Genomic DNA, 25,955 nt, shown 5'->3' with positions numbered 1-25,955 from the left:
AATTTAGTTTTAAAGTTTTATTTCAGAGTTACATAACTTCCTACAATTTACATGGGGATTTACATGGCCTCATTTTTGGTAGCAGCAGGGGTGCTTCTGTGAGAAGCTGCCAGAAGCTTCCTTCACATTTGGCAGAACCAATCCCTAGTTGCTCCAAAGATGGACATGCTGCTGGCCAAGACTGGGCCAACTAAAAATGGTGATAACAAAGTTATTGTGTAGTTGTAATTGTGGCCAGAGAAGGGCAGAGTGAGAACATGTGAGAAGAACAACCCTGTGGACACCGAGGTCAGTGAAGGAGGAGGGGCAGGAGAAGTTCCAAACACTGAGATTCCCCTGCAGCCCATGGAGATCCATGGGGAATGCAGGGATCCACCTGCAGCCCATGGAGGAGCCCATGCTGGTGCAGGTGGATGCCTGGGGAGGCTGTGACCCCGTGGGAGACCCATGGAGAGAGGGGCCCTGCTCCCAGGCTGGAGCAGCCTGTCCTTGGAGCACTGCACCCATGGAAGAGTGACCCACGCTGCAGCAGTCTGGGGAGGACTTGCCTGTGGGATGGGCTCACTCTGCAGAAGTTCAGGGAGATCTGTCTCCATGGGAGGGGAGCCCACAGTGCAGCAGGGGAAGGAATCCTCTCCCTGAGCCGTGGGAGAAGCCACGGGTCATGAACTGACCATAACCCCCATTCCCTGTCTCCCTGTGCCACTGGGGAGGAGGTGGAGCTGGGAAGGAGGGAGGGGTGAGGGGAAGGTGTTTTTAAGGGTTTGTTTTACTTCTCATTGTCCTGCTCTAATTTTGTTTAATAATAAATGTAATTAATATATCTTAGTTGAGCCTGTTTTGCTCATCATGGCATTTGATGAGTGATCTCTGCTGCTCTTAATCCCAATCCATGAATCCTTTGTTACATTTTCTCTCCCCAGTCCAGCTGCAGAGGAGTGAGTGAGGGGCTTTGCTGGCTGCCTGGTGTGTGACCAGCACCAACCCACTACAGTTATGTGTCCAGTACTGTCAGCAGTTGACAATTTTCAGTTTTTATTTACCAGAAAATAATTGATCTTTGTGCGATTTTAATGTGTCACTGTCTTTATTTAAAGTTCATATCCGATCTCACATCCTTGAAAATACAAAGAAAACAGCATATGCATTTGATAACACTTGACTACATTGCTTTTTCTCTCCCTGCTTCATCTCCATTTAAGATTTTAATGAATTCACAGCGCACAGCAGAATGACTCAAGAATTGTGTGCTTAGGTATATTGAAAAAGTTAGTTTACTTTTTTTAATGATGCATATGTATTTATGCGTTACAATTTTCTAGAAAATAGGTAATACCTCTAAAGGGGAATTAATTTGAATTAAATTAATGCAATGAATAAAATATCAGTGAGAAAATACAAGTTAAATATCAAAGCTCAATTTTTGTAATTCTGTCAGTTTCAATGTGCAGTAAATAGAATTTGAGTTTATTGTTTGAATGCTAGGGTAATGGTTTATTTTAACTTCAAGCAGGACTGTATGAATATGAATACATTGGAAAAAGATGTGCCAAAGGCTGTTGAGTACATGTAGTATGACACTAGGGTAAAACTTTGTTCTTAACCTGTGCTGTGGCTTGAATTCTCCCCCAGACCTGGAATTTAGTATGTAATAGGAATTTGCAAAATTAATTTGCTTATGTAAGACATTGAAAGGCAGATAGCAGTGGTAGAGATAGCTGCTAGATAGCTTGATAGATTTGCAAGTTCTACCTAAAATTCTTCACAATTGTGACTGAAAAGCACGGAGTGCTGTGTTAGGTTTGCCCTTAAACTGCAATGTGAACAATGTATGTTCCTGACTATTACTGTTACTGGTTTTGAATACGTAGTATGGTAACAGGTAATGATGAGGAGCAAACTTTATACTTCTAGTTTCCTGCTGCTTACTTAACTATTTTTATATTTTATTTTTTCTGTGTTAATAGACCTAAAGCTTCTATCTTTTAGGAAATTAGTGTACTTCTTTTAACTGCGTGACTAAATCAGACAATATCACTTAGATTTCACACAGAATTAATTTTTGGGAGTGGGGATGGTGGGGAGGCTTATCTTGGAGCCTCCTTATTCTGTGAACCAGTATTGCTTGGAGTTGGAGCGCATTTCTTTTGGCAGCATAGTTTGTTTTTTTTTTAATGGCTTGAAAACCACTAACCTTGACATAAAATACTCTTCGTTCTTACAGTATTCATTTCTATAGTATGTATCCATTTCAGTGCTTTAAAGTTGGATGTGTGGCTAGCAGAAGCATAGGAAAATGTTAGATTCCCTATTCTTTTTGTATCCCAGTCTTAAGTCTGGTTGCATTTATTTAGAAAAGCCTCTTCTGATTACACATTATACTCACACATAGTTGTATCTAAAGTAGAGAGAGATGGATTTGATGGTTGGACTCTTAAGTGGATGAGAATTTGGTTGGTTGTTTGCATCTAGAGGGTAATGGTTAAGGGCTCAATGTCCAGTTGGAGATCAGAGATACGTCAGCTGTGTCCCTCAGGAATCTATATTGGAACCAGTACTATTCAATATCTTCACCAGTCACATGGACAGTGGGATCCTCAGCAGGTTTGAAGATGACACCAAATGAAGTGGTGCAGCTGATACACCTGAAAGGTGGGATGCCATTCAAAGGGTCTGGACAGACTTGGGAAGGGGTCCATGTGATTCTCATGAGGTTCAGCAAGGTCAAGTGCAAGGTACTACAACTGGGTCAGAGCAAGCCTGGCACCAGCACGGGCTGGGGATGGACAGATCACAGCAGCCCAGCCCAGAAGGACCTGGGAGTGCTGGTGGCTGAGAGGCTGGACATGAGCCAGCCATGGGCACTCCCAGCCCATAGAGCCACACGTGTGCTGGGCTGCATCCAGAGCAGGGTGGGCAGCAGGGCCAGGGAGGGGATTCTGCCCCTCTGCTCTGCTCTGCTGAGACCCCACCTGCAGGGCTGCAGCAGCTCTGGGGCCCAGCACAGGAAGGACATGGACCTGTTGGAGTGAGTCCAGAGCAGGGCCATGAAGATGATCAGGGAACTCTAGCACCTCATGTATGAGGACAGGCTGAGAGAATTGGGGTTACTCAGCCTGGGGAAGAGATGGCTCCAGGGGCACATTATTGTGGCTTTTTTTCGGCAATTGCAGGGAGCTGATAAGAAAGATGGGGACAGACTTTTTAGTAGGCCCTGTTGTGATAGGACAAGGGATAATGGTTAAAAGGTAAAGGGTGGACGTAAACTAGACATGGAAGTTATTTACAGTGGGGCTGGTGCAATGTTGGAACAGGTTGCCCAGAATTGGTAATTGCTTCATTCCTGTAAGCATTCAATGTCAGGTTGGATGAGGCTCTGAACAACCTGATCTAGTTGAAGGAGTACTCTGCTTATTGCAAGGTATTCGACTAGATGATCTTTAAAGGTAGGGACCAATTTGTTCTATATATCTGTATCTCACAGCAATTTGATGCATTACAATGTTTGCTATTCATGTTTTCTTCCAAGTGAAGTTGTGGAAAGGTAGATGTGGAAACAAATGTGAGATAATTCTCTACACAAATCAAAATGGAATGAAAAGATGAAAACACAAATTCCATTTAAGATCTTGATGTCTAAGAAGATTAGTAAAATGAAATTTGGAAGGCTTGCATGACCAATGAGTTGTATTTTAAGCTCCACTGGATTTCCTACCTCTGCATTGAAAGCTAATATTTGTTCAGGTGACAAACTTGCCAGACATATCTGTTCTTTGTGAATGTTAGTTTTTGCTCTGAAAAATAATAGTTTATTTTTTCCCAATTAATAAGATTTTTTTACATTATGCAAGTTCTTCAATATTGACATAACTAAGTTGTAGAGAAGCTAGAAAAAGATACTGTTATTACCAGTGTAGAGCCTGTTGTTAATTTTCTGATTTTATTTAATTACAGTATTAATATAAAGCTTTATTTCTTTTTCTTTTGAAGTAGGCTGCAGCTTGAATAAAATAAGAAAAAAGTTCCAGGTAAGAGTTTGTAATGGTCTCTTGGGCTGGTGAATGTTTGAAATGCTTTACAGCAGTGCCAAGCATACATACTTTTGTTCTACAAGTGAAAAATTAATTTATTTATATGAAAATATAGTTATCTTTCCAGCAGTGCATTATCTTATGCTCCAGAATCTAGTATTTTTAAGTATTAAGATGGAATGTAATAAACTGGAATACTTAAAATAGTTAATTGTGCATTGGAGGAGATGTAGTGTTGGGTGTCCTGTTTTGGGAAAGGATATTAATGTGCTTATATGGGAAAGATTGCACATGGCATCATCCTTGACTTGCAGGTCATTTGGAAATAACCAGGTTGAGTTGTCTTTGAAATGTAGTTAATAAATTACCTTGCTGGAGAGCAAATAGTTACAGAGAAAAAGCATGTCTATTATTACCCTTTTAATGTACTTTTCATATGGAACATTTTTGCAGCTCTTTGTTGCAAAGAAGGAATACCTCCTTACCCCTGAATATTCTTGTGGCTCAGGAGCATAGTATGTAACCAGAAAAGAGGCTTTTCTAAAGAAATGCAACCAGAATTAGACTGGGATTCAAAAAGAACAGTCAATTAAACTTCCCTGTCCTATGTTCAGGCATCTGAATTTCATGGGAGATATGGATAGATGAGCTGGTTGGTTGTTTTGCTGCTTTTATCAAGGCTTCAACTGAATACTCCCTAACAAAGACAGTGATATCTTCCCTGGACTAATTCTGCCAATAAGTGAAACTTTTATTGCTAGATCATGTATACATTCTAATTTCTTGAGGGTACTTCAACACACAGGCTTGAAGACCATGCTGCTAAAATTTACTAAGTTGTATTGCTTGAGTTGTTCAAGGCTGGGTAACTAATGACATGAAAACTTGCAGTATTTTAGAAAATACTAAAATACTTATCATCTAGCATTATGATTAAGCTATGTAGAGCATTTAAAATACAAGAAACTGAAGCAAACATATAAAAATGAAAATCAGAGATAACTAGTCCATTACTTGATGGGAATCAGACTGACTCATCCAGCCCTTCTCAACCCCTGGCTCACTGGTCGCTGCCTGGAAAGCTGGTGGAGAGGGAAGGGAACACACTGGATGGGCTCCATGGGCCAGCTTGACACCACATCATCACTGGCTTTCCCTGAGTCCACCACAGGGTCATTCTTGCTGCTGGAGCTGGTGTCCCATTCGTAATGGAAACTAGGAAAAGAATCCACGGGTAGTTAAGAGAAGGGGATAAGAGTCAGGTGGTGTAGGAGAGAGACCCTGTGCTGTGCCCTGGGAATGATTGTTGTCATTGTTGGGGCAGTGCTGAGCTTGGGCCCAGAGCTGAGGGAGCAGTCAGAGCTATGGCTTTGCTCCTGATCCCCCCAGACCCACAGCTGGGAGTGTTCCTGCCCATCCTGCCCTTTGCCAGTAGAGCTGGAAACTTCCAGGGCTCCTTTTTCCATGGACACCCTAGAAGCTGATTTGAATTTCCCATGAGCACAGAGCCACCCTTTCCTGCAGATGTGAACCCTCCTCCCTTACAGCAATCCCAGGACACACAGCTCCTCTGGGGAGAAAATAAAATAAACAGGGGCTGCTTAGTGGGTCAGTGTTATGGTTTGACCCTGGCACAATGCCAGGGCTCTTATGAAAGGTTCAAAATGATTATTGTGAGATGTGACCTGGAAACAGAATAAAGCAGGTTCTAACTTGGGGATGGAGGGAAAAACACAACACTTTATTAATTACAATATTTAAAAAGGAACACACACAAAGCTAAGAATGAAAACCTTCTAAATACATTCTTCTTCTTTCTTCCATTTTCTCTACAGAATGAAATAACACTATAGATTTCTGCTCTGTTAACATCTTTCACATAATTAACTTTCAGTCTGTTATTACTTCTCAAATAATCAACTTTCAAATCCATCAGGGAGAGAGGAGTTTCTTCTTGCACTAGAGGCTTCCCCCAGAAACACAAGTGAAACTTCTTGTGTTTCCCTGTTACTCGTGGCACTGCTCAGAGAATATCGGCTCTCGTGACTTCTTCTTCTCCATGTCCAGTGTTCTTACCACTGCACATGGGCTAAGATTGTTTTTAGGGTTTTTTGTTTAAGGATGTTCTACCCAGTTTTAAAAGCAGTAGTCTTTTAACTTTGGGACACTAGTCTCTTTCAAATTTACTCTTTGGGGCTGCGGGGCTTTGTGAACAGAGATCTTCTCCACGGAGACAGAGGGCATCTACACCTTCTTCAGATGTCTCTGTTCATGCTGTTGTTTCACTTTTGACTTGAAGGTATTGCTTTTTCTTAAATACAGTCTTTGGGTCACAGGAAAAACATGGGTTTGTTTATGGCTATACAAGAAAGAGTTTAGCTCAAGGCTACTCTATCATTTTTTCCTACTTAAGTTAGAAGAAGTAAGAAGAATCCTTTCTCACACTTGCTTATTTTGTCATGTTTTATCTCTTTCTTTTCATTTTGATTCAGGAGGATTAGTATTTGTAAGGTTTCTATTATTTTAAGAAGGGGTTAAAATTTTTGCTTCTGTCTTTAGAACTCTTATAGTTGCCGGGCACTTTTTCTTGTTGCCTCTTTTACTTCTGGCCAGCTGTGCTGCCAGCACAGTCTCTATCACTCTCTCCGGGGGTGCTGCTTAAACATTTTAAGTCTCTTTTACCCCTGCACCTTGCAGGGTCTCCGGCCTCCCTCCCTACAAGCTGCATGGCCTCCCCCTCCCCCACCCAGACACAGCTGGGCAGGGGAAAGGTTCAGACTCCACTCACCACTGGATCTAAAAGAGGAAGTTTTCTGGGAATCTTCTGCCCTTAACCCTTGTGTGTTCTCAGAGGCGTATTCAGATCCCTAGTGGCTACAACAAGTGCTAATTTTAAATTTGGCCACTGATTGGTTTGACCACAACTTTTCTAGAAACTCACTTCCTGGTGAGTTTGACCATGACGGTCAGTTACCTCACAAATAGGGATGTAGACAGAGCAGAGGCATTTAATGCCTCCTTCACTTCTGTCTTCAACACCGGTCATAGGCTGTGGATGAACAGAGGTCTCTCCAAGAAGGCCGCAGCTAGGGGGACAATGAACTCCCCAGCTAACTCTGAACTTGTCTGAGGCTTCTTCAGCTGGGTGTGCATAAATTTATGGGCCCCAATGAGATTCATCCCAGAGTACTGAAAGAAGTGGCTGATGTTATTTCAGGATCTGTCTCCCATACTACTCAACTACCTTGGGAGTCTGGAAAGGTCCCAATCTACTTCAAGTGGCAAATACTGTCTCAGTTTTCAAGAAAGGTGAGAAAGAATGCTGGTAATTAATGTCCCTCTCACTGCAGTGCTTGGTAAAATTATGGGTAAGGTAATCCAGCAGTTACTGAAAAACAGTGGAGTGACAATGCAATCACTTATCAGCAAGGGCTCATGAGGGCAAGGTCCTCCTTGACAAATTTAATTTCCCTTTATGTCAAGCTCAACCACCTAATTAACAATGGAAAGCCAGTGGATGTGGACTATAATTTTGTAAGTTCACTTGGAGAGCAGGGTGGAGTTAGAAGAGTAGTAGTAAACAAGTTCTAAGCAGTAGTAATACTACTAAGCTCAAGAAAACCTCACCTCACTGCCTCCTTGCTGATGATATTGTATTTTGTAACATTACTATTGCTATTACTATTTTGTAACATTACTTTGTGTGTGTGTGTTGAAAGCTAAGCACTCATCTAAACATTCAGATTATTATTAATTAAGGTAGTAGTTGTCAAATAAGATTCTTTCCCTTCAGCTGTTTTCAGTAGCCAATAGCAGAAACCATTTGGCACATTGTGAAAAACCGAGTAACATTACCCAGCGACATAGAAGCCCTAGGTGACAATAATTTGATTGATGCTTGGATGTGTCTGCAGTGTATATTTTTTTTTCCTTTATTACTTCACTGTGATTTATAGAAACTTGCTTGTCATAAGTTTTGCTAGATACATAGTCCGAACGCATACAATAAGCTTGCCTAAGTCCTTATTTGCATGATAGAAAAGCAGGAGGTGGTTTCCTCTGGAAATGAGGCCTGACAGTACATTGAAAACTATGTAAATTAACCATAATAATAATTCTTGTAACTTTTTCACTTGTCAGTATTTGGCATTATCATCATAGGTCTAGATCTGCTGCAGATGTGCCTATGTTTGTATTTTTTTCTAAGACAAAATGCAGGTGGATGGCTTGCTATATTCAGTGGTGAGTGAATGTAGCAACTGAAGTACAGCAGTCCTTATGTATGTTTCCAGTAAAGTATGCTGGGGCTGGATGCTGAGGAAAGGTGCTATAAGATGGTTGCAAGCCATCCCTAACCTCGCTGCACCCCATCAACCTGTACCTCTTTTCCTTCTGGTAAGTTTAACTTTCCAAACTCCTGATCACCCCATAACCAGGAGGTTCTCTCTGTAATTTTGGAGTTGTGGACTTTTGTCCCTGCTTCCTTGCACAGATAATTTTTTAATATGATCAGCCACACAAAGCAAAAACAATGAAAAGTTTCAAATTTTAAAAATGAATTGACACTTATGTAAAGCCATGAAATTCTTGCTGAAAGACACAAGATGGTAAAGAGGTTTTACTGGCTTCTTTCTCTCCTTTAGGGTTTTGAAAAGTAACTCACTTTTCCACAGAATTGAGAGGGGAACACGTCTTCAAAGCAAAAATATTCATATGAATGAGTTGGTGGAGTCAGGCACATTCCCCTCCTCCCTCAGATAATACCACAAAGCACTTTGTTTCAATAGCAACCTTTTTATACCCTTCCTTAGCCAGCGAGGGGAAGGGTCCCAGACCCCTTTCCCATTGGTTTGGTACTCAGGGACTTAAGAGTCTCTCCCCACCGCCCTTCTTTCCCCCGCACCTTTCACCTTTCTCCTTTTTTGGTTATGTATTCAACATTGCTTCTTTACTGGTTCCCAAGGGCACTTAACAGGCACAATGAGCAGATCAAATAAACCATACCTAAACCATAGGTAACAAGTACAAACCAGAATTAACACTTGTCCTTTGTTTAGCCCGTGGCTCTTTTGGGCTGAACCAAAATCCTATTTCATCTCTCACAGGGAGGTATCTTTTCGACCTCTGTTCTGTTACAGCTATCTAATTTGCTTAATATTAGTCTAACACTGCTGCTACAAATAAAATATGCTGTCCATCTACAGCAGACAGGTTATGAATTAAGTTACAGTGCAGCAAGAGGAAATTTCCCAGTCCCTGGTACTCATAACCGCACATCTTCAGTCCTTCACGGTCCTTAACCAGTGAAAGAGGTTGGCAGAAAACCCGTAGGGAGTCAAGATCAGATGGTTTTAAGATCAGGTGAAGTTACATATCATGTGTACGTGGCAGCTGAGAAGCTAAGCTGTGGCGTGGTATGTCGGGGTCCGTGCACTACGAAACACGAGTGCAAGGCCGGGCAGCAGGCTGATCAGCCGGCTCCGCTGCCAGCCGAGCGCTGGTGACTGCGGGCGCGCGGAGCGGAGCGCTCCGGACACCGGGCGGGAGCGCGGGGCTGCCCGCCCGCCCGGCATCCCGCGGGAGAGGCCAGCGCTCCCTCCCGAGCGCGCCTGGCTGGGGCTCCCTGTCCCGTCGAGCTGCGGCGGCTGCCTCGGGCTCCGCTGTCCGCTCCGGGAGCCTCCGGCGCCGGGGGCTGTCACTGGGCGCCTTTGTTGCCTCGTCCCGCGGGCCGCCGGGGCTGGGGCGGTGCAGCCGCGGGCCCGGGCCGTCCCGCAGCTCCCGCGGGCGGCTCGGCAGCACCGCCTCCCTGCCCGCCCCGCTCCGCTCCCTGCCCCTCCCGCTCCCTGCCCGCCCCGCTCCTCTCCCTGCCCTCCCGCTCCCTGCCCGGCGGCGGCGGGGCCTGTCCCGCACTCTGCCCGTAGGTAAGGCGGCCGCTGCCCGCGCAGGGCGAGCGCGGCCCGGCACCCGCTGCCAGGGGAGCGGGGGAGCGTGCCGAGCCTTGGCCGGAGCGCAGCGTCCAGCTCCGAGAAGCTGCGGCGATGTTCCGCCGGTGGGACCGCGGGGCGCCCGGGCGGGCTCCGCTGGTGTCCGCGCAAAGCCTTTGCGGGCGCTGTCATTCGCCTTCAGAGCCCCAAAATGCGAAGAGGGATTTGAGTAGTAGAGTGTGTTGTTGTTGTTTTAAAATATATGTTGTTGTTTATTTTCCTGTTTTAAGTTCACTACTTTGCCGTACAAAGTAGTGAACTACTTTTTTTTTTTTTCTTTTTTTTTTTCTTTCTTCCATTTTTTGTCTCAGTGAGGACAAGGTATTCGGTCTTGATCATAAAGGTGCTTGACTTTCTCATATAGAGCAAAAGAAGTTTTAAACTACGTTACTCTTAACTTTTTTAGTAGCCAAAAATGTAAAGGAAATGAATGCTTTTATAATGGTAAAATTCTGAGAAACACCTTTCAAAGCAGTTCTTGGTAGTATTTAACTGGGGCACGGCTGTGTGCAGTTTAGAGATGTGTCAGGCTCTGAAAATCCTACTTCATTTTTATGGACTTAATTCCTGCCTATGTATCTGATCCTATACAAAAATGGATGAAATTCTTCTCATAAATCTTTTAAGGCACACAGATGTGACTGAAAACCTACCAGATGTTTTATTTTACAGAAGTGATTTGCTCTTTACTGCACATTGTGGAAATAGGATAACAGGGGGCATTTTACTAAGAGGGATTTTTCTACATAAGTAAAGATTGAACTGTATTCTGTGAATTCGGTATGAAAAATTGACAGGACAGCATCTGGTGGAAATATTGAATTACTTAAAATCTTTTGTTTTTCCATAATGGGTTTGAATACTAACTGTAACAAAGAAAGTGATTGTGTAGGTGTGTCATGATAATAGGCAGCTCATCTGGCCTTCTCAGTTAGCTTGCAAATTAGGCATGTATTCCAATGATTTACAGAATTTTCAAAAACTTACAGATTTTCGTACCACTAATTGAGTTGTATCTTTCAGGCTTAGCGTCTTTAAGACAAGCAGATGCCACCAAACTCCATTAATAGTTAAAAGAGGACTATAAGGTGGAATAGTTGCCCTTCTCAATGGAAGCTGCTGATTTGATTATTAGAATTATGTTTAATGAATTTGGGTATAAATTTTTTTTCTAGTTCTTAGTGTAGTGCTTGTTGCACAGTTCTAGCTGTCCATGAAGGCAGAATACCAGTTACAAAAGTATCTTTAAATACAGAGAATATCCTCTTACTTTGTTAATTGTAGCAGTTTGGTGGGTGGCCAGGCCTGACGGATGATGAAATGTCTCAAGAGAGCACTGGAGCCCCCATTTGTATGCATTTGTAGAACCAAACATTTCTGGTCCATTTCTCTGCTACCTTGTCATTCAGCTGTACAAGTGTGCTGCACGAACTCTTTAAAGGTTTTGCTGTTGCTCTGGTCCCATGGGTTCACAGTGCCCAAACTAGGGAGTAGTATATGGTAAAGCCATTAACAATTTCATTATTAGAAAGCTACTGTCTGTCAAAACAGGTGTTAAAAGGAGTGAGGTAAGACAGGTGTCCCACCACATTATCAAACATATTTTATTTGTTTCAGTAACCTCAGTAATACATTTGATTTTATTTTTGTCTTTCAGTAATGTATAACTCATATTTCACATTTTTAAGATTTCTAAACTCTAGGGCCCCATTTTCTTTTTTAGTTGAAATGAAAATGCTACATTAGTTAAGTGAATATAGGGATACATAAATAATATATTTTGCCAACCTCAACAGCAGGCTTCTGTCAGAAGAGAAATTTTGTTTCTGTATTTTAAAACCCAAGACTGTTCTTTAAAGGTGAAGAAGTGTGGTCTTTTCTTGGAGACTCTTGAATTCCCTTCTAAGGATCACAAAATTTCCATGCTTTTAACAAATTAATTTGTGTGTATTTTGTTACTTCAATAGCCCTGAATGGAGTGTTTTTTTTTTTTTTTTTTAATAAGGTTTAAGCTTCTGTTTGTCTCAAATTGTTTTGAAGAGTGATATTTTAAAAGGTGGTTAGCTGGACTTCTTCTGTTCAGTTGCCTTCAAGAGCAGCTAATGTCTGGTGAAGGAGTCAGCACTAGTGCAAACTGCTTCATGATAAATGTGGTAGGCAAAGGTTTATTTCGCCTCTCAGTCTGAGTAGTGTTAGAAGGCAGTAAATGAATGTGCTTGTGAAGATATGAGCTGAGGGCTCTGCTTTGTCCCCTCCCTATCCCCCAGTGCTCTAGATGTTCAGGAGGCTCTAGTGGAAAAATGAAAGATCATATCAAAAACCTTGGCTGTAAAGTTAAATCTCTGACTTTGGGAATGTAGTATTTATTATGCATGCATTTTCAGCTTGCTAGTTTTTTCCTTTCATTTATTTTGTCCAAGATCTTTTAGTCAGGTCCAGAACAAAGGTATGTACTTAAAAGAATGTTCTGTACCACATTTGACCTGATGGCTGTGCAGTAGTTCCTGGTGCTGGGGAAGCTGTGAGTGAGCCTTTGGTGCTCTAGTGCAGTGTAACTCAGATGGAATTTATAAATTCAGGAACACAGTTTAGTTCTGTTGTAGCACTTTTGTAGTGCTAGCTGTGGGAGGAGTGTTGTTAATTGGCACTGGCTTGTCTTGAACACCATACTGAAATCTCACAGGTTTTGATGAGCATTAAGATCTGAGAAGTATAAACAGACTATTTGCATGGTCAAAAATAATAAAATGGTGGTAATGGTTAGTTACATAGTCAGCAAGCAGAAGAGAGCTCAGTGAAAGACCTCGTGATCTGCATGTGCTGCTAGACTTCTTCAAGACATTTTGCTAAGACAAATATGTTGGATTTTAAAGCATTATAAATTATTCTCTGGTGATTCCTGCCTGCCTTCCAGTGGCCTCTGGGTGGGATGTGTCCTTGCTTTACTGTTGTTTTGGTTGATCACAAATAGTGATTTAATGTGCCTGTCTTGATATATTGGTAATAAGACTAGTACTTAGTGTTTTACAGGCACGAGTTTCAGTGTGACCATCACCAAAAAGAAGCGTAGTTAAAAAGGCAGAATTGAATTCCAGGGCACCTCTGCAGCATCATTCAGGGTTTATTTACACAGTATGATATTTTTGGCATTCAGTCAGTTGCTTTGCTGTTACGTATCAGCAGGTCTGTGGTATAGAGGTGTGGAATTGTGATCTGAAAGGAGAATGTAGCAAACAGAGTACAAGCGAAGACCTTATGTGTTGCTACCTTTGAATTGATATATGGGAGTATGAAATTCATGTTTTATAGCACTGCTCACACTTTGCATCTGTCTGTAAGGCACAGTATTTTTGCACAAACTGATCTGGTGCAGCCTAATGAGCTGTGGAGGCTTGCTGGGGCAGCCACAGAGCATGAAGTTCAGCGAAGTTTGTACAAGTGACTGCTGGATTGCAGAGCAGCATGAAAGCCAGAGTCCTTTCTGTCTCTTCTTCCACAGTGATATGCTTTATTTACAGGGAAGAGGAAAGAGTCAAGTTGATGGTTATGAGCTGGGTTGCTGTAGGATCAGGAAGTGCCCTTCTGTGATTAGGAAAATGCTGTATAGACAGTAAGTGCTAGGACAGCCAGTAGCAGTCACAGTGTTGGCTGGAGGGTCACCTTGTCATCAGGTAGAAATGCCTCTCTGCTGATACTTAAATAATGCATCCCCTTATCTAATTTCTTGATGTGTACAGAGCAAAAATGTTTGCTAACTGATGTCTTACAATGCAGTTAAGTAAATAATGGATGTTTTTATTTTCCATTTTTTTTTTTTTATTGTGGTCCTTCTAACATATAATGATAATTGGGGAACCCATGCTGTAAAATGCTAAAATTTATAATGTTGAAAAAATTTGAATGTATGATGGTTCCATAATTGACAACCAATAAATAAAATAGTGGGTGGAGAATATCGGAATTATATACTCCAACTATGACTGACATCTCTGCTGCAAGTCTTTCCAGTTTGCGTCACCTTACAAGATATGATTTTATTAAATTAACTGCTAAACTGGATGCTGAGAAGGGGTTTTTTTGTATGTATGGATGAATTCTGCTACTGCTCTCATTGGCAGTGTGGGCAATGTCTGAAACCAGACCTGTTTGCTAGATGTGCCTCATGCTGGTTTCTGTGTCACAGGCACAGATGTCAGAGGAAGGGATCAGGTGTTGCTCCATGAAATTCTGTGCATTCATGATGTTGGGAGCTCGACCCTGCCCTTGCTGTGTGGGATAGGAGTCTGCCTTAGCACTGGAGGGGATTTGTCTGTGTGGCACCCTGTGTGCACTGGGGGCCCTGCCTTTTGTGGACGTGGGCAGTTCTTTGCTGTACAGAGGAGGTGAATGGTGAGTAGTGAGCTGTATGTGATGGTGTCTCTTTCAGTCCCTTGATCTGAAATGGAGGTTGCACAAGTGCTGTGCTGTAGCCAGAGCTGAGTATTTCCTCCCTACGTGCATCCTCTTCTTCCTGCCTCTCCCAGCCACTTCCAGCAGCCAGGCTGTGTTACTGTAAGCCCCAGACAGCGGAAAGACGTGAGCCATTAATGTGAATTTTTTTTCTAAACAACCACCATTCTTCAGAGTGTGAGAAAAGCAAAAGAAGTCACTTGGTGCTGTGTGTTGATATTTATTGATTCTTCTGCAGAAAGCAACGAGTACCATTAGGTACTCCTTTACATCCAGGAATCCATTTTAAGTTGCTTTGTCAGGCAAGTACACAGGGAAAGTACTGATACTCTTTCAGCATGGTTCAAGTCAGTGCTGTCTGAAAAACCTTGACTGGTTCTGATGAGCTTATTCATCCAGTCAGGATTCATGTTGAGCTAGGTACTTAGTATTTCTGATTGCTCAGGCTCCCAGGGGATCCACAGTGTGATGCAAGCAAAGGGTGGAGGGAAGCCAGGATGGCACCATCTCTCCAATGAGTTGTGTTTGTATTTGCCAATACAAAATAAGTTTGTTGTGCTGGTGATGCAATTTTTATACTCCAAAGGAAGACTTAAGTTATGTTTTCTTGCTAACACTTCCTGTAGAATAGGTGGACTAGACTGCATACCTGCCTATCTCATCCTTGCAGAGGAGGTAGATGTTGAGATACATCTCTTAAGGCTTTGGGAGTCAGAATAATAATTTGACTAAAGCATCCAAGAGTAGTTCTTGCTCACTTGGCATGGTATAATGACTGAAATGTGCTCATGTTTTCTTGCAGTGGAGATGGTGGATTTTAGTTTGGATGTGTTCCTTTAAAGATTGAGAACCATTGTAGGTGGAGGAGTTTTATACAGTGGAATAGAGCAGTGGTGTCAGACTGATGTGTCTCTTGTTTCAGACAGCCATGAAGTGATGCCCACTTCAGAAGAGCAGCAGTAATCGTGAGGTCTGGGATAGATACTGATGTTCGTCCTCTATTCTGTCAGTTAACACTTGTGAAAGGCTCTTAAACTACTCCTTGTGGAACTAATGTTACTGTTTCTTAACTTCTCTTGTAACCCTGTTTTCTTCTGTACCAACAGGGCTGTGCTTCCTGCGCTGGTGCACTTAAGCTCAGGATGCTGTTGCTGGAAACTGCAGAGCTTTGTCTGTTGAAGTGAGATGCCTTGGAGTCAGCTGGAGGATGCCTCCTTCCTCCACAGAAAATAAGAGACCCCTCTGTCTGAATCTCAGTGCTGAATAGGCTGGCTGGATTAGTGTTCTCCTGGATATCTTTTTCTTACAGTATGAAAGGTTTGGATGTTTTTGGCTGAATCTTTGTGACCAGTGATTTTGTAAAGGATTTTGCTTTGTTTTAGGATGGCAGGAATGTGTGGATTTGTGAATGTATTTGAATTGATGGGCACCCAAGATGAGAATTAACAAATTTGGGGTTTAAAAGGACTATATGCATGGATAGTAATCTTTGGCTTCAATTGAAGCCATGCATTTAATTTCTGCATTTGTCTGCAGGGAACTTCTCAAATCCTATCTGACTCATACAATGCTGTATATATACATTAACATGCAATGAGGTGCACAACTGTGTTGTTCTTGGAAACTGTTCAGCTGTAAAAACAAGGCCACATCTGAGATGAGACAGCCTTCTCTTAAGAAGGGCTGTCTTTTTTTGTAGCCCGTTTCAGCCAATTGAAGAAGACTTGTGCATAGTTGTTGAGCCCACCTTGCTGCTTGTAAAGGTGTTGCTCCTGGTATGCTTTTCCCATTTGAAAGGAATACTATTTTTAGGCTATGAATTTTGAGGGTGTAGTGAATCTCAAATATAATTATGGAAATCAGAGTTGCTGTGATGAGTGTCGTTGTATTAGATCTGGTGATGTCTTGTCTCAGTAATTTGCTGTTTGCTGTTTATGGCAGTTAAAGCAACCTGTCTTGAGGATGATTTCTATAAAGTTGCTGAAAAAAATCAACACCAGACACTTGGGATATTGGTGGGGAGTAAAAGTTGCCACCATGCAGTTTAATTTTTTGCTTCTAGAGATAAGTGCTGAAATTCCCACTACTTAACTGGGGGCAGCTAGCAGTGTCTCAGTGGCTGGGCTCAGCCCGACCTGTTTTGTTCACTGTTTCTCTTACCTGAAATGCACTGTTTCTCTTACCTGAAATATCAACTAATACCAGCCACCTCTCCTCAGCCTTACAGAGACATTATTTCACCAGTGTTTTCTCCGTCTGGGGGGATTTGGGGCAATTGATAAACTGAATATCCTTTCCCCCATCTTCCCCCTGTCCCAGTTCTGGAAGATGTTGACCTAATTTGCAGACATGAATTGCACATTTTATCAAGGCCTCATCATGGGTGTGTAATAATTTCACTGGTTTATTCTGTTTGTAGATGCTGTGACAATGGATTTAAGCTGCTCTGAAGTACCTCTTTATGTAAGTCCTTAAACACTAGGCTTCTGCCTAGAGACTTGCTTTCTTTTGGATAATAGCTCATTCAAAATCAGGGTGAATGAAATTAAAATCCATTCTCTGATTTTCTGAGACTGGAGGTTGTTGAACATTGCTGTCAGATGAGGCATGTGTAAAAGTGATAGTTTCCAGTAGTGCAGCTTAGCTCTATGAAGGAAGTTTTAACTTATTTGCCCTTTGTGATAATTAACTTGTTCTCCTTCAGTATTCTCAATTGAAGTTTTCAAAGGCAGTTTTACTGCCTGAGAAGAGACACCTCTCATTCACTTTCTGACAATTTTTGGTTGGTTTTTTCCTTACAGAATTCCAAACTACCATTCTCTCCGTTTCCATAAAGCAGGAAATTCTGTGTTATGTAAAAAAAAAAAAAGTTGAAATTTATAACCAAATGAATTTTTTTTCTGCAAAACCTGAAATAATTGCTTAAAATAGATTTAACTCCAAGTTAAAAAACAAGTAGTAACATGATTGAGGACATATATTAAGTAATTTAAATTTATTTTGTACCTTCAAGGGGATGTGGTTGTGAGTATTAAAACTTGGGAACTCTAACAGTTATTATTAAAAAAAGTAATTGTGTTTTTTATACCTGTTCTCCTTTGCAATGAGGGTAGCAGGGGTACATGGATGACGCCTACCAGGAAAATGGGAGAACAGTGAATGGTTTTCAAAAGGGTGGGAAAAGATGAAACAGAGAAAGAACTGAAACAATTATCTGCTTATTGTAGAGCCATGGGGATGGAAAAGGAGGAATACAAACAATTGTGCCCTGGAGGATTGAAGGGACGTATGATTGGTAATGCACCAGCATGATTTTTCATTCTATTTGTCAGCTTCAGACTTGAAACCTCAGGCTTGCAAAGATTTGGTGCAGTATCTTTAAAGGCATCAGGAGAAAAGTATTTTTGAGGCCTGCTCATGTGATGTTTATTGCGTGGTGCAAGGCTTTAAAAACAAATTTTTACAAGAAAATTAATAAGGGACATGGTGATACCTGATCTGACTGATCTGGTATCTTCCCATAATAAGATAACGGACCACTTTGCAAAGGGCAGTGCAGTGGCTTTAATCCAGGTTGTTGAAAATGAAACATTTGATACGGTGTCTCACAGGAAATTCTTATGGACAATAAAGAAGGGGAAGATTAACATAGAGAGATAAAGATATACGGGCACTGCAAGAGCTCCTAGGGTAGAGAGAAAGATATTACAAGTGATAGTCTTTAAGTGTCATGCTTAAGGATACTTTAGTACTTTGATTATAAACCTATGAGTCAGATGTAGGCTTACAGAATATATGTAAATTTATTGACATAATTGGATTTGGGAGATGCTGGTTAGTGCCAAGAAGAATTCAGTAATTATGTAGGAAGATTGAATTTTCCTACCTGTTATTTATGCCAGTAAGAAGTGGAAAGTGCATTTGAAGACTAATAATGGTACATCTCTTATGAACAAGGGACTCACCAGGGGGAGGCTTGGAATGCTTTAATCACTTGTAGTGTGTCAGATGGGAGAATGTGATTTTAGTTGAGAACATTCACCCCAAGCTTTGCACAAGTGAGAGTCTGTACCAGATCTAAGCTATGCTGGTTGTTATCTGTGCTTTGGTAACTTTCCAGTTGTGGTCTTCAGCCTCTCACCAATGCAGGTGGTTAAATCCCAGAGGGGGCTCATAATTTGCTAGAAATCCATTGAGAGCAGTTTGACTTGCCACCAACTCATTTTCTTGTGGGGGCAGCAGATGGAGATGGTGTCTTTCATGTGGGTCCCCAGTGTCCTAACATGACTGAGGTTAGTGGAGAAAAATGGATAACCAGGGATTTGCAGTGGGAGCACCTGGGGTGAATTTCCCAGAACCTGAGGTTGTAGTAATTTTTTTAATAGTCTCCTATATTTATTTCTGTGCGTATGTGTGGGAAAGATGGAAAGTTTTCTTTCAACCTACATCTGAAACTTGGAGAAATCTTAGCAGATCTTATAGTGACCATATGAGGATGATGTAGTTAATCTAATGAGTTGGTGCCTGAAAGTGTTGCAGCTTCACAGTCTTGCACATCACAGTATTGTTCATAATTGGAGTGCCTTTGCAGTGTGTTTGGGAAGATCAAAGAGTTCTGAGTGTCCTGAAAAAGTCCTTGAGTGAGGGCAGTTACATTTATCTTCTTTAGTTAGATCCAATTATTTCATAAGTTCTGGAAACTCCTTCCAACTGCTTCTGTTTTATTTGAGTGATTTTGTTGGAAAACATAATCAAATCAGCATTTAAATTAAACATGAAAGCCCTTTCTGATTATTCAGTTCCTTTGTCAGTTTTCATTAAGCAGTTGTCTGACAAGCTGAGCTTGTCTAATGCTCTTCTATCTCCATCACCTGAATGCTGCTTTCATGTTCCATAATCAAGGATAGAGAAAACACGTCTGGAAAACTGAGGAAACATGACAAATACTTGTACTGCTGTGAATTTAGGTATCTCTCTGGAACTCCAGAATACCATGTCATGGCAATTGCACATTGTTCACATGTAACTTTGAAGTTGTCAGCATATGGTTCTAAAACATTGTTTTCCACAAGAAAAGTGGAAGAGATCAAAAGATAGGAAGTGATCTCTTCAGCTTCTGTGAAAGCATAGGTTTTGTTCATTGAGAGAAGGAGAAATCTGCTGTATGCTGGGTCCGAAATGAGGATGCTTTTCACACTGTATGTAAACATGCTCAGCATCTACATCCACTGGGTTTTTACCCTCTTCTTTGTGGTAAGAATGCCTGTTTTGCGAGGTTTGTATTTCCTGTCACATTATCTGAGAATAACTGCAGGTTTGTGTTTATAATACACATTTTAAAGATTATATGTAGGATATTTATTGATTCACTGTATGTGAGCAGCTGTTAACACAGCTGGAGCATGTGTCCATACAGTGTGGCTACTTCAAACTGTCACACTTCAGCATGAAGCGTGACACTGAATTACTGAATTTCTTGACAAATCTAAAATAGTATGTGTAATCTCATTGGCTAGTGATGGCTGTTCTGTTTTGTTACCTAAGAGGGAATGTGTTCCGAAAGTTCAAGGACCTTGCTGATTTGATATAATTTTTGTGAAATATCATTTGATAATACTCTATGCAATTACTACATTTTGAAAATGCATTATTTAATACACTTCTTCTGTATTTAATTTTGGTGGTAGCAGTGCATTAACATCTAGTTACAGCACACATCAGTGCCATGATTTAAAAAATAACTGGTAATGAAACAGAAAATCAAGTATTTGAAGCACATTTCCTCAGTTAATTTGAGTGGCCTGTTTCTGCCTTCTAGGCAGCAAATTACTGTTAACCACTCAATAAAGTTACTCTTTATAAGCCAATCTAGTTTTCAAGATTGAGTAGCCAAGAATACACTGACAGTTCATATACATCTATTTTTTTAATGCTAATACATCATTTAAGTATATAGAACTTGAATGTAAGTAGCTTTTGCCCTCCTAAATTATGCTTTTTTAAAACTGATAGAAATAAAATTATATTTAGCCAATTCTATCTGTAAGAGGAGCAGCAAGTTGAGTTTTTAATTTCCTTGTGTACTTAAGACAGCATGTGGAATAAAACCTCACTATCTTCAGGAAAAAAAGGCTATTCATGAAACATCTTTCATAAAGATAAAACCAAAATATGAGGCACTCTTCAGATATTAAAGAATTTATGTATGTTGTTCCTCCTATTGTAAGCAGTTTTTAGTGAGGAGAAACAAATCTCCGTCATGGAAAAGCATTCTTTCTTATTTAATGGTAGGTAACTGGTTTTTGTTAATTTTAAAGAAATGTTATTGATTACTAGCTTTGATCTTTGATATTGGCAAAGAAATACCTTACTGCCATGGAACAAACATACTGTGGAGGTAGTGAGCTCCCAAGAGCAGTAAATAAGTGTTCTCAGAAGTTTGTAAATTATTCTCTGCTAGGAGCCTTATGGATGTTTCCCATGGGAGCAGGAGAGATAAATAAATGCTGAGCTGCAGGGTATATTCTCGGAGTCCCACCAAAGGGACCTCATCTCCCCAGGAGATGGTGCTGAAGGTTATGCATTGTCTTTCCAGAGGAACTTCTGGGTGTTAATTCTCTGTGAAGAGGCAGAAGCACAGGCTTCTGCCTTCAGGACTCAAGATCTCCTGGAAATTAGAACTTCCATTTGCTCTTGTGCTGCAAGGTGCTTACTGTTCTCAAAATGTACATTCCTAAGGTATCACATGCTCCTATGTACAACCACTGGAGCTGGCTTAAAGTCCTCAAGGTCTAAGCTTAATTAACTTCTCCTGTGTTCTGTTATACACAGTCTCCCTCTTAAGGTGTCCCTGCTCCAGTGTTTTCACTTGGGGACAATTTTGTTTCTGACAGTGTTACAGCTTCCTAGGTGAAGTGTAGGTGCCAAGGAGAGAGAGGTGCTTAATACTGATGTATAGAAGTATTCCTGCAGGGAGGTTTTGGAGGGATTCTCTGGCTGGGTTGGGAAGGGAAGAGAGTAGGATGTGGCACCAGGCTGCTTGCAGCAACAGTGTCTGAGGGCCTGGAGACTCTCAGACTTTGGGTAAGCTCAGTGATGGTCTTTGCCTGGGCTGGGTCTGCAAAGTGCCAAACACTATTCCAGCATGCTTTGGCGTGATTTGAGTGGGAAGGTGCAGTAGGACTAAGTATTGATTGTGGGTAGTTGATTGTCTCCCTTGCCAAGCTGTCTGCCTTCCCAGTTCCTCCATGCTGTAGCTGATGTTTGAAGAAGGGTGGAAAGGGATAATTTTCCAGGGCTGGATACAGCTTTTGTATTCCTTGCTCTTGCTAGGCATTCAGTATGATTTTTATCCTGTCTTGTCCATTCTGTGCTTTCATGTTCTTTGCTCTTGCGGTGGATCTGGCCATAATTCTGGGCCTATCTGTGTATTCAGTGAGGCTGAAATGACTGCCATACATAGACTTCAAAACACAAAAAGAAGTGTGGTTTAAAATGTAAATTTGTATTGGCCTTTCAGCATGCCTTTGCTAGTGCACAGAGCTGTGTTCCACAGAGCTGATCCAGCTCTGGCTGGAGTCAGGAGTAATTTGTTGTTGTCTGCTCTGGGAGCCTGGTCAGGTCCATCATGGGAAGCATGGGGATGCACAAAAGAGTATGCACAGGCTGGCCTCTGGGTGCAGGCTTGCTGCCAGAATGAAACTGAGAAAATATATCTGAAAGAATGGGACCTATTTCTGGGACCTCTCAAAAGATATAAAAGAAAAGAATGGGTGCTTCAAAGGGTGTCCATCAGCAGGCAGATAATTTTTGTTCCACTGGTATATTAATTTTTTTCCCTTCAGTCCTTAAATTGAGATTTTTCTGGGCAGGGACTTTGTGCTTACGTGTTTTTGTGTAGTGTCTGCAACAACAGAGCCCTGATATTACATAGGAAATGAGAATAATAACCAGTCTGATTTGTATATTTTAAATCAAGTCAACTGAGATTACTCCTTTTCTTTTAGTCAGCAGCTGCATGTCAGAAGGGAAGTTAATTTTCTTATTGCAGAAATTTTCTGACCTATGTTAACAGCTCTTTCTTAAGCTTCCTTATTCCACTGTATTTATGCATGAACATAAGTTGTTGTGTCCCTCACAGCAAAACACTGAATGATATTTTCAGTGCTGGATGACCAAGAACATTATTGTATGTTTTGGCAATGTGTTTAAATTTTTTTCTATTTCTTTTGCTTTCTCCCCTCTCCTTTCTGATAAAAGCATTCCAGATATTTTTATTTTTATCCAGTGGTTCCAGAATTAAAATATATCCCATTTATTTATTTATTTATTACTTGTTTATGTTATGTTGCTACCATATGAGACTCTGAAAATTTTTGTCCAACTTAGCTGTTGTCACAGTTTGATAATAAGCTAAACACAGCTTTAAGACTGATGGTGGCAAGGTAAGGAAAATAAAATCAGTTTGATGTAAAGTGCTAATTTGCTATAGGCTTGTGCTGTGGTTCAGATTGTTTAAAAACACTGGTAGATTAATTCTGCATGAACAGTCAGTTCCATGACTGTCTCTTATACTGCTGCTGACATAGAGCAGGCATAAAAACACAAAGCTAGCATAAGCTCTGTATCATATGCTCTCACGGATGCCGTAGGATTTTAGCTTTTATATTTTCCAAATATCTGTAATCCTGCAATTCTTTAGTGTATAGCTCTAAACTCCATATAGAGTGTTAGCTGCTGCTTTCCCATTTTGGCCAGACAAAACAGTTCCTCTCCAGGCCTGGGAATCAAGGACTCCTCACTGTCTCAGGCCCTGAGAAATGTAAACAAAAGTGAGCTGGGGGTGGATGCAAACTTGGGGTAAATGACTTCATTACCTGAAACTGTAGTTGGAAGATTAACCCCCAAAATGCAAATGGACCAAATTTATATAAGTATAAAAACCCATGGCCTGTCATCCATTCTGGGTGTAGTCTCTGGGGGGCTTTGTCTGCCCTAAATGTACCTGAAGGCCTTTCAATAAATGTAACTGCATCTTATTCCCTTAATTTTTCTGGTCTCTGTTTTTAGGTAGCCCCACAAGGCATCATCACTAATTCAGCAAAAATGAGGTTGTGTTTCCAGGTCTGACATGGGTCAGGTTAGTGAGGCTGGATGTTGCTTGTGGTGACGTGAAAGTGGTGTTGCTGCCAGCTGTATCTTAAATTGACTGTATCTTAAAGGACTGGTTGAGAGGAACAGGGGCTAAACAGAAGAAACTCCTCAGGACTGAAGAAGTAAATTTTTTTTTTTGTAAGATAATGCAATAGAAAATAAAGACCTGGAAAGCACCTGGACATATTGCATGTGCACTGAATGAAAAGCATATGTCTAATACATGATTTTTAAAGTGGGTAATGTTAGAGGCAGCTTAACAGTGTGCAGTCATATGTCAAGAGATTTGCAGACATATGTATGTCATGACCTGTTACTTTGTTTCTTCTTTTTAGAGGAATTTTTTTTCTTTGTTATGTTTTTTAAAATTCAGTTGGATTCTAGTTCCTTTGGTGGAGGCAAATCTTGCAGTTCTCAACAAAACCCCTTGTTTTTCTGTCTGTGTCTCTGAAGAGAGTGAACCTTTGTTGAGGCTAGTGAGGAGGTAGAAGATGTAACTCATTTTGAGACATCAGCTTTGGGTAAAAGCCAGTGTATACAATTTCAGAAACTCCCAAGACAGTGGGTGCATTTCAGATTGTCACTGAAAGGGGAGTATTGCAATAAGCTTGATTGAAAACTCAGAAGGTTTAAGAATGATCTCCTATTAAACCCCAACAACATAAACCAATCCTTTATCTCTTCCCCTGATCAAGGCCAAAGACTTGTTAAGCCATTAAAGAAGCACAAAGTATGTACCAGGCACAGAAGGTGGGAGCAGCCAGACAGGGCTTGTTTGGGTGGGAGGAAGTTCACTGTGCTGTGTGTTATGCGACTGTGTGAGTGGTGTTTTCAAGCAGGGTGGGGAAAATCCAACTCTGAGGAGTAAACTTGGGCAGCTTTTTATCCTGTTGTGAGGCAGGAGAATCAGCTAGTTAATTTGTCAGTATCTCTTCCATCCTTCTTTGCTTGGAGTGTACGTTTGTGGTCAGTTTGGATGTAACAGAGTACTTAATTTTTTAAGGACTGTGGGCTACTTACTGAAAAAGGTGGCTGTAACTTCTACCAGTACTTTCTTTTTCTTTTAAAAAGGCCCTGCATCTGAAACAAAATGAGGAGCTTCCTGCTTTTTCATATCAAAAGAGGGAAGCTTATCTGTCATCATTATGAAATTTCTCTTTTAATGCTTTTCTATTCAAGATAGTGATGGGATCTTGCTAGAGGCATCCTTCAGATTTTGTTTTGGTGGTCACTGAACACTTCCTTTTCTCACTCTTTTGACAAGAACAGAGGGCTGCCTCGGCTGCTAGTCCATGGACTTCCTGTGTGCTGTATTGCCTTAAGCATCTCTGGGGGTGATGATTCTTACTTGTGCCTGGAGGTATCTGTGCAAATGCATCCTCTGCATCTCTCAGAAACCTTCCACATACTGAAGAAATACCTGCAGCTAGTCAGTGCATGAAGTTGATGTGGTTTGGAGCACCTTGGTGGGTGCACTTCCCGCATGTTGGCAGTGTCTTTTCCACAGGTTCAGGGGCTGCAGACTGGCCTTGTGCAAATGACTGAGGTTCTCTGGGTGCTGGTGGAGTTTTGCAGTATGAATTAATAGAGGACTGGCTTTTCTAGAAGCAACTCTACATGTGTATTTAATTTTTATAAAAGTGTAAGTGTGGGCTTTTGGACAATATGTAATATTAAATGTAACTCTATCAACACATGCTTGTCTTGAAGTATGTATGTGGAATTATGCTTATTGCATTCCTCTGGATAGAAAGTTGCTTCTTCTTTTAAGTTATTAAATGGGGGAAGAATCCACCCTGTTTTTGTTTTGGATATTTTTAGCTATACAGTTAGAAAGCTAATGCTTCTAGAGAAATGTTCAGCTTTTAACTCTCTTTTTTTTTTTTTTTTCAGTTTGTAACTTCCTTTCCCTGCATGCAGTGTTGCTGTTTCATTGTGTGCTGAATCCCATTGCATTCAATTCAGTTGGAGTGCTTGCTTTTTTAGCAAGTCCATAACTGCATTTACTGCAATCTGTAGACAAGATCGGTCTGGTGGACACTACGAAAGCATCACAGAACATTGGAAAGGCACATTTATAACTTTTTTTCTTGCTATTAGTGTTTTGAATATGATTGATTTGGGTTCATTTAGAATTTTCATACTGCTAAAATTTCCCTATTTTAATATCTTTTGTGTAGAAGTGTTCACAGTTGCAGGTGAGTTGCAGAAGGGTCATTAAAACTGTATGGCTGCTACTGTTCTTGTCCAGGCACAAGCAAAATACATACATTTTCTGAAGTGAGTCTTCTCAACATTGAAAAAGTATTTATGTGAAATTGCAGTGGCCAGTAGCAGC

At 41.1% G+C, this 25,955-nt stretch overlaps 1 protein-coding gene across 2 annotated transcripts in view; it reads left to right on the top strand.

The window, feature by feature from the left end:
* The first annotated feature begins 9,902 nt into the window (after positions 1-9,902).
* The window catches only part of ARHGEF28 (Rho guanine nucleotide exchange factor 28), a 119,586-nt gene continuing 103,533 nt past the window's right edge, over positions 9,903-25,955 (top strand). For both annotated transcript variants that reach the window (XM_064403174.1, XM_064403169.1), the window contains exons 1-3: positions 9,903-9,952; positions 15,571-15,781; positions 16,884-16,927. The gene's annotated coding sequence lies outside the window, so the exon portion shown is untranslated. The remainder of the gene's footprint in view (positions 9,953-15,570; positions 15,782-16,883; positions 16,928-25,955) is intronic.

The sequence above is a fragment of the Passer domesticus genome, chromosome Z (genome assembly GCF_036417665.1).
Source record: "Passer domesticus isolate bPasDom1 chromosome Z, bPasDom1.hap1, whole genome shotgun sequence".
NCBI classification, from domain to species: Eukaryota; Metazoa; Chordata; class Aves; order Passeriformes; family Passeridae; genus Passer; species Passer domesticus.
Note: the sequence above shows the minus strand (reverse complement) of the source record. Positions and strands in the feature narration are given on the sequence as shown.